Raw genomic sequence first — 9372 nt, 5'->3', positions numbered from 1 at the left:
AAAGTTGCGATCAATTTCTGAACGCCGCAAAATTGCGAAGGTAAGACCCCAGATCCGTTCTGTTGGGCGTGGCATCGCCGAAGACTGCGCTCTGCTACTTTTATCCGTGTCAACAGATACGAAGAAAAATCCTAACGGACGCGTTAGGTACCCGATAAATTTCTGCGGGACTCGACAGAATGGTAAGACCTAAGCGGCACCTGTCGAAGTTTACACCAGTATCCCGAGATCATGTCCGGGGACGTGATCTTGAAGTAGGTTTTTGCGGATTGCCACTAGAGCAGTTAACTAGTACCTGATCCGTCAGATGAACTAGCCCCAACTACCGTTATCCCTGCACAATATAGAAGTTTATGAGAAGAAATATAGAAAAGTTGAAGTTGTCGAATAAAGATAAACAGTGGAGATTTTCCTTAATTCTACGATTCAAGCAAAATCTCGGGGGCTACTGACATAGGCATCCCAAATGGGCCTGCCGAAGATAGTACCCGGGGTTTACTGAAGGCCCACTACCCGAAGAATAAGAAGATTCAGAAGCCCAAGATATTGTTAAGGAAAGCTAGAGTTGTAATAAAAAGTCTTATTTGTAATCTTGCGGGATGAGTTAGAAACCTTACCGGACTTTGTAACTTGTACAGCACGAATCACTCGGCTTCGCCTCCTATATAAGGGGGAGTCGTGGGGCGCAGAAATCATCGAATCATTGTTCTAAAACCCTAGTTTTGTAATCGTCGAGTACTTTTCGGCTGAAACCTTCGAGATCTACTTGCCCTCTACTTCCAACTAAACCCTAGTCTACAATCCGTAGGCATTGACAAGTTGATACCTTGTCACTGAGAGATAGCCCTAAGTAGTAGAGACCAAGATTGACATTATGTGGCTTCAGATGTATCTCCAGATTTCTATAACATCTAATTCATCTTTTCATAAATGCATGTCCTCCAAGAATGTGTACAGTTAAAGTACGAAATAAAATTGGTATTATCACATTATTCATAATTTTTTCCACATTATTGTAATTACAAATATTGACCAACATATTCGTGTGAAAATCAATGGTAAAAGTTACATGTTGAAGATAATAACCGCTGCTAAAATTATTTTATTTCATAAGGATGGAGTAATACATAGATCTTTATGTACCTTTGGAGACGAGCAGAGCCAGTCCCTCCTCTTCATTCCTCCCGTCTTCGTCTTCAATTGCCGCTCCGCTCACTCCCGGGGTCGTCCCCTTCTGCTTCGACTCAAAGCAGGTCCAGAACGACGGCCACGGGGATAGGGGAAGACGGGCTGGTAATGAGGACGGAGCAGCTGACATCGCCATCCCGAGCATGGCCGAGGGCGGCTGCTGCACGCCGGCCACCAGGACGTGCCGCCAATTTCCTGGCGCGGGTGGGTGCGAGATGTGGCGGCGCCTCCTTCCACGCGTGTTTCTGCGCCCGGACGCCTCGGCTCCGTCCCGGCCATCTCCGCCGGTGGGAACAAGGCAGTCGCCGCGCAGCAGCAGGTGAGAACTCTCGTCCCTCGTCTTCAGAGCGAGTAGCAGCAGTAACCAGTCTTGGAGGACGCTGCGTGCAGTGTAAAAATACCATCTTGCTGAACTTTATAGAGCTTTTGCTAGAGTTTCTGCAGGACTGCAGTCACATAGTGGTTCAGATTAGGTCTGGTACATTTTTTTCTCTCCAACGTCAGATTAGTTGCTGCTGTTTAGGAGGCAAGCCAACAACAGAGTTCTAGTTCCACGGAACCTTTGAGAGTTTTTTTTCTGCCAGTGCTTCTAATTGCAACTATTAGTTATTAGTACTCTATTACTTGTGGCTGGCTACTGCTTATTTCCATTGTGAGATTTTCATGTTCTAAACCAATTATGGTTAGCCTCCTATTGCGCCTGCAAGTAGTACTATACAAATGGACCGACTCCGGCCCAAAAAAAATTATCTCCTTTTCTGTGGTCTTGAAATCATTTTGGGAGCAAAGTTGCGATGTATCCAAATTAGTTGCAGGGTGTGCCGATATATGAAGCGACCCACTGATATCCAAAAGAGTTCTATCTAAACCGTTTGAGCATGTATAGTTTGCACATATTTTTCAACCAGGTTGATTCTAGCTGTCCATGTTAACCAATCAACGAGATTACATATATTGCACTCTGCTGTAAATCTTGAAGTTTTTTTGTGCTAATTTTGGTAACATTTCTCTGCCATTCGGTCAACTCTGTATCACCGTACAGATCTGGAATAATTTTGGCATTTCACACAACTAATATGACTGGTGAGAGACATCCAAAAATGGGTGAGATCCTCACCATGGTTCCTCAGACAAATTGTTTGCAGTTTTTTGAACTCTCAGGATATATACATGGTTACCCTGTGACTGAGATCTAGACCACAAAAGAGAAATTCTGAAGCCCGTATAATGATATGCAACTTGGGCGAGTACTCTTACTCTTCAAACTTTAGCATGGCCTAACTAGTTTTCTTTTGCTCGGAAAAACGGTTTATTTCTTCTGGATTAACCTTTCATTTTATTTAACATCCCCCAACCATTTACCTCCAAAGCGAAATAGGGAAACAACTTTAGTTCCAACGGTCGTGCCTTCCTTGAAAAAACACTGACCGTGCAGTTGGATACTCAGATAGCTTAATAGCTAGGAACATGCAGTGCTCCATAACCTGAAGTTGCTGCCTTCCCAGTGTATTACATTGATAGTACACATTTCAAGCTATTAGATGATTCGAGTGCCAAGATGCCCCATAGTACTGTTTCTTATTAAATGAAACTCAAAGACAGAGAATTAGGCATCACGGAAAAGCAGAGATAATGCGACGAGCAAAGTATGACATCTAAAAGTTGATACAAAATATGAAAAAAAATCTGGATGCAAAGAGATATTTCATATGACACAATCTTGCGATTGGTGACTTAATAAATATACTTAGGCAGTGCACATGATATCTCCGAACTAAGAAAACATACTTAGGCAGCCAATGCTTAGAGCTTAGTACTATTACAGTCATTGCTCTGTGAATGTATACCATGCGTGTATGCTTGTTTGAATAATGTACAGTTTCATGTCAATATCAGAGAGAAGACAGGTTCAGGTTTAGTGATTTTATCTATCTGACTGTAACTTGTGCAGACTCTCATTGTGTTAGCAGTGGTCTCTGGAGATGTGTGTTTTCCGGCTCTAACATGTCATGTGCTATTTTATGTTTATGTTGTTGCTTACACAAGTGGTTGCCTAAACCACTTCACTTGCAGTTAACTTGCAGGCTAATGTTAAGAGTGATGAAGTGTTGCCTTTGTTTATATACCTTGTTTGCTTGGCCATATTGGTGACTCACTTATGATGTACCAATGGTAACCATGTTGAACTTTATTAATTTTGATTTCAATGGTAGGTTTACATATGGCAAATAATGAGAGTAGTAACTCTAGCATTAGTATCAGGGTGAGTACAACTAGTTCTAGGAACTAACTTGAGGTTTCGCAAAGGAGCAAATAACTATACTAGTGCATTGGCCAAATTGTGGAACCATACTAGCTAAATACCCAAATTTTAACCTGAATGGTCTATAATAGATCATTTAAATCAACTTAACTTTCTTGCAGAAACTATTGCTCGTGTCACTAGACTACTAAGTACTAACTCAAGAGTCATTCAGAGCTGTTTTACCTATGCCACCGAGTTGTTAGCTTCAGGTTTTGGTATGTCGCTAAACGAGTAGTGCAAACACTTGCGCACTTAGGAAGCAAACAGGGAGAGGTGCCTGCAAAGTGTAAACTGAAACTCAGCTATGGTTTTTGAAAGATCTGAGATATCTGTAAATGAAAGAGATAAGAAATATTCTCTTTGTTGGGCGACTAAGCAATTTTGTGTGCTTTAGTCCCTGGTTTGGTGAACTAGTGATTTAAAATGATTAAATTAGTACACATGGACAATTACAGTTTGACATGTGCTATTTACTGTGTGATTGGTCCATATTGTAGAGTTAGATTTTATAGACTAGTCTGCTACATTTCATTCATAATGATATAGTTGGTTGTCTATTGATTGAGTTGTGTTGCCATTCCTTTCACCAGGGAGGGATTAAGCTAGCAAAGTGGCATCATGATGGGGACCGACGTCTGTTCTTCACGGATGTTGTATCTGCCCAGGTACAAGAGCGGCGGCAAGGAGGTCATGGTGCTACCTTACACACCAATGCCATCTTCATCAGTAACAACGACAAATTCTGCGTGGGTCGGCTGCAGGGTGTTCTCAAGAAGGCTGGTGGTCTTGGAGGCTGCCACTGATTGGTGAGCCTTGCATTCGATTATTTAGGCGTCTTGCTGAAACTTTGCTAGGTTTGTTATGTATCTTGAAATTCTCAATGCAAGTGAAATAAATTTATTTATTGTCTTCTCTTTTCAGAAGTTAGCTGAAATTTGTAGGTTCATGAGGTATTCTTGAATTACTGCAGGACTGCAATAACTTAGTTCTGATTATATCTAATATTTATTTTTCTGGTTTCTGAACCTTGAATCTTTACACGGCTGATAGTATGGAGCAATAAGTTACTTTTACTCACATAGGTTGTGAACTGATTGTGAGAATTTACTGCTCACACTATAGATACTTGGGTGTGCACCTTGGGGATATGAACTAGTAAGCTGCAAAGAGATTATATATTTGTGGTTAGTATGCAGTATAGATGTGATTAGACATGATTTAAGAATTTTAATCTCGGAACTGATTCAATTTGATGATCCTTGAGATCGTGATAAGAAGCAGCTTGCTCTGTTTCTAGCTCAATAGTAATACATGGACTGCACTTTCAAATATTAGACTTTAAACTGCATTAGCATTTCATTATGAATATGAACACAACTATAGGCAGAACTTACAATTATTGACATTTACAAGTTACTATTATGTTTCTTAAGGTACCTCAGAACTAGAGTCGAAGTAAACTACTCCCTCCGTTCCTAAAAGAGCTTCCCAACTTCGTCTAAATATAGAGGTATATAGACATGTTTTACCTATAGATTCATCCGTATCTAGAAAAAGTTATGAAGCTTTTTTGGAAGTGGAGGGAGTACTTGTAGTTGATGCCTAGGTAAGTGGCATTCAATGTATACTAACAGCGCCATACACCGTTCCAAATTTAGACAAAGATGATTTCTGTTCAGACCTTAGTCTTTTATGCTTTACAGTTTCAAGACATATTCATGGTCTTTCCGGTAGCGCCATACACCATTCCAATACATCTTCATTTGTGATATTTGGTCACAGAATATTTTGGTGGCACTTGTACCTGTCCTGGATACTGAAGGTGCTTTAGAGATGAAAAAGGGCCATTGGAGAGATGTACATGCTGAAGGTACTGGTTATGGGTTCCTGCTAATCATGTATCTATTATCAGTCAATTTCCTTTCATTATTTGCCCTTCTTATGCGGAAGCTAGATCTAAATCTTACTACCAGAAGCTCTGCTATGTTTTATTGCACTAGGAATTTTCTCTCTTCCTCACGATGCTTCTGTGTTTCTCGTTCAGATATGTGCATGGAGATGTCTAACTTGAGAACTTCCTTCTCTGCCCACCAACCATGGTGTTGTGGCTGGCTTGTTCGCTGGCGCGCATGTTCTTCTGTAGCATTATGTGTGGCGCTCCATCGAGCTCGCTAGATCGTGTCATGCGCATGGCCAAGGGAGGGTGTTGCACGCCAGCGACATGGTCCTAGCCATCAGGACGAGGTGACGGCGACGTGAGTCACTGTGGGCTGTTGTCCGCCACATGCTGCAAAGAGTGCCATGAACCAGATGGCCGAGGGAGTGCGCTGGTCCTGCTGGACGGGCACCTCCCTTCTCCGTACAGTACGTGAGGCCGCTCTGCCATGGCATGCCAACGCAGGGTCTTAGGTCGTCCCGGCTGCCTCCTTGGACGTGTTTGTCAGGAACAAGGCCGCACCTTTAGCCGGTGAGACAACTCTCTTTCTCGCCCCGAAATTGCTGGGCGCTTCTTGATCTTGGACTTCTTTTAAGGTTGGATCCTCAGTGTGCATGATTGCAATAACTTGGTTTAGATTGGTCTGAGTACATTGGATGATTCAAAAGTTATTTGTCTACCAATTCTATCATCTCAATGCTGTTTTATTTTAGTCAAAAGGGAACACTCCATAGAAACTAAACTGTACTTTTTTTTGGCACGATCATGAAATTTTGGAATTGGGAATTGTTTTGTTGTCTAGATCTAGCTTGTAATGCTATAACTGCACTGAGCCAGTTATGCTTGCATGTGAAAATATTGGAAGCTACCCTTTCATGTGCAGACCCAACCATGCTTGTGTTTAAATCTATTACTATTATGGAGTATTTGCATTTGTTTGCTGTGGCCATGAATGACACTTGATCCCTGTGGTATCTGAAATATGATTGCAATATTTTCTTGCTCCCCTGTGATTTATTTTTCTAGAACCTAAGAAAGAAAAGTACTCAAAGTTTTTGTTGCTGCACATATTGTTCACTATCTACAATAAATTATGTATGCAATTAGCTATAGATTAACTACTTGTTTTCATTAGTGCGCTTGGTTATAAACTGTGACATATGTCTCTTAATTAACTCCGAGTGTCTTGTTGTATGTAGGTAGTGTCAAGCTGCTCGCCCTAGGTCCACCGCCACAAGATGATGTGGCTGGCGACTTCCACCACCACCTCCTGGAGCTCCTGATGTAGGCTGAGATGATGTGCCATCGTCTCCCTGCTCCAGCTCTTCCTGCTTAAGGTACGTGGTTCCTTCTTTTAGGTCCAACAAATTTGAGTATAAGATGGTGATTTGGATGTCGAACTAGGATCGTGGTGGCGTTGTGGGTGATGCAAGTATCTGGCCATGCTGGTCAGGAGTTTAGGCCAAGAATCTGTAGTAAAAACCTTACATTTCTCGCTCTAATTGATGTTAGGTATGGTTGGTGCCAGTGTAGCCTTTGGTGCCGAGAATTTAGCTTGTGTGTAAGCTAGCTTTATCTATTGAGTGTTGAGATTTCATTCTCTTTCGGTAAATGTGAGTGTTGCCTAGGTGTATGCTAAGTTCTAGAATCATATAAGTGTATATATCTTGGCTAATTGCTCTCGTCTTTATTTATCTTCAATATAATACATCAAGTGTAGAGGTAATCTTGTGCTCTTCTTATAGATTTGTGCTTTGGACTTGATCTAGGATGACTGCAGATTGCATTCCATGAGAATTAAGCATTCAGCCTATAATGATGTAAGAGTAGGGTACACATTGTTGACAGAATGTGCTCAAATAATTTGCTCATGTGCATTTGCTTTTATAATGATGTATGACCGGAGTTAAAAACATACTCACATGATGCATTTAACTATGTAAGTTTACGATGTATATAACTTTGTTTTGTGCTAGTTCTGCTTTACAACTTCATCATCATTAGTGTCCATTGTTCTACATAAAGAATGAAAAATTAACAAGCAAAGGCAATGTCATGTTAGTCTAGGTTTCTTAGTAAAATTTGCAGCTCTGTCCATATTCATTTTGTTTGTTACTGAAATTTTACTTGATAATTGGTGTCACATGGAGCAGACCGAGGAAGTTCTCATCATTGCGGGCTTGTCCAAGCACATATGGAACCTCTATGCAGCCGCTTGGACATAGGCATTCTCATAGGTAAGGCCCTGCGCGTTCTCTTCCTTCCCCTCCCCCCCTCGTAGAGTGGAACATATTAACAATTTATGGCATGTATGTATGCAAGAAAGAACAAAGCATTGGCTGAGACTTCGTGGTATATCTTAGAATAGTTTTTGGTCAGTATATAAATAATATGCAACATCTATTTTCAATATATGTTGTATGCAATCCATAGTGAATACTATTCAGGTGGACATGAAAAGCTTCTTCCATACAAGAATTCAGATGCTAAATTCTGATTTTTTGGCAACAAATAGAATATGAGAAAATCGAAGTTGGAGCTTTACAACCATTTGGGTATGATTCTGAAGCAAATTGTAGATAACGCAGTCATGTTAAATGTTAATCTTTTTTTTTTGACCTGGGAGCTCTGGTCCATTTTATTTTGTTGATATTGGGCATATTGATGGCGAACAGAGATGATAAATGACTAGATGCTTAAATGTTTTGGTAAAGCTTGAACGGTTTAGTCTAGATTAGATATTGAGGTCCTGGATCGGAGTTAGCATTATGTGCTTATGAACTAGCTACTTCCTTTTTGTCTCTTATTCACTTGGGACATCAATCTGATTGTGTTGTACGGAGGAATCACTCAATCACCACATAATGTGTGATTAAAAAGACTCACCCAAGTGTTGCCTTGTAAGTTAGGAACTTTCCAGTTGCTTATACCTTGTATGTACATTCATCCCCTTGATCATATGTGTAGCTGTTGTGGCTGCTTACCGAGAGAGCACGCCGAGCTCTCGATATGGTTTTAGTCGCCAGAAACCCATCATCTCCATGAAGCAGCGAGGAGGGTCAGGTTGCTGCGAGTGGGACGAGCCTAGAGATTAACTGGTTGGTCTGCAGCTTATAGAGAAGTTGCTCATGGGTCTTATGACAGGGGAACTTGGTGTGTATGTGCAATGTGCTTCTATTAAGTTCAAACCTGGGCGTGGACATGCAAGTGTGTCCAATTATTGAAGCAGATCACGTTGTTGTGTTGTTTGTGAATATTTTCTCTATGCAATGTAGCTATCTAGCACATTGGTGTTTGCATGTTGTGCTGACTGTCTAGTGCACTGGAGTGCTCGGGGTGGAGGCCGGATAACGACGCGGCTACAGCCTCTCGACTCCTCCTGGTCAGCTTATGAATCGTGGCAAGGTTGCTGTCGGCTGCTTTGTTCCGGCACACGGGTTTCAGTTCTTGTAATGTTTATCATATTGAATTATGTCTTAGTTTTTGTGCAGACCACAAGTTGCAGCCTTTGTTCTCAGCTGGTGGATTCTGTACATCAAAATTTCACTCACAAGTTGTCGTGTTGTATGTATCTATATATTATTATCAACTATTTTGCCGTTTGATCCAAATGTCCAGAAGGTTAGTGAAGGTCATATCAAAATTTTGGAAGGACAGAGCCAGCGGTAATATGGAGAAAGTGCTGGATAGCCAAACCAACTTTGGCTGAGAAAACGATAGCTTCGGATATCTGGCTGGCTTTGCATATAGTGCCATGCGCATGCACAATTCTCGGCTGGGTGAAGAGAAAAATGTCTCCATAGATTTTGAATGCTAAATAGCCAGCTCCTTCACCAGCTTGTTCAAATTGTTCTACACGCATCAGCTGTTACAAAAAAACAAAACTTGAATCGATTGAATGTTAGAGCTATTTCACACGCACATTTTGGCCGGAGGGATGCAT

General features: G+C 41.3%; 1 long non-coding RNA gene across 3 annotated transcripts; it reads left to right on the top strand.

The window, feature by feature from the left end:
- Positions 1–1426: 1426 nt before the first annotated feature.
- Positions 1427–8958, top strand: LOC124676527. Of its 3 annotated transcripts, XR_006993669.1 has the most exons (7): positions 3207–3360; positions 4084–4299; positions 5276–5363; positions 5538–5960; positions 6629–6766; positions 7583–7666; positions 8397–8958. It is a non-coding gene; the product is annotated as an uncharacterized LOC124676527 (long non-coding RNA). The 3 variants fall into 3 exon arrangements; XR_006993668.1 differs by lacking the exons at positions 3207–3360; positions 8397–8958 and adding an exon at positions 1427–1507 and having other exon boundaries at positions 7583–7839; XR_006993667.1 differs by lacking the exon at positions 8397–8958 and having other exon boundaries at positions 3208–3360; positions 7583–7839.
- Positions 8959–9372: the final 414 nt, after the last annotated feature.

The sequence above is a fragment of the Lolium rigidum genome, chromosome 7, assembly GCF_022539505.1.
Source record: "Lolium rigidum isolate FL_2022 chromosome 7, APGP_CSIRO_Lrig_0.1, whole genome shotgun sequence".
Lineage (NCBI taxonomy): Eukaryota > Viridiplantae > Streptophyta > Magnoliopsida > Poales > Poaceae > Lolium > Lolium rigidum.
The sequence above is the reverse complement of the archived record's forward strand: the minus strand, read 5'-3'. Positions and strand labels throughout refer to the sequence as shown.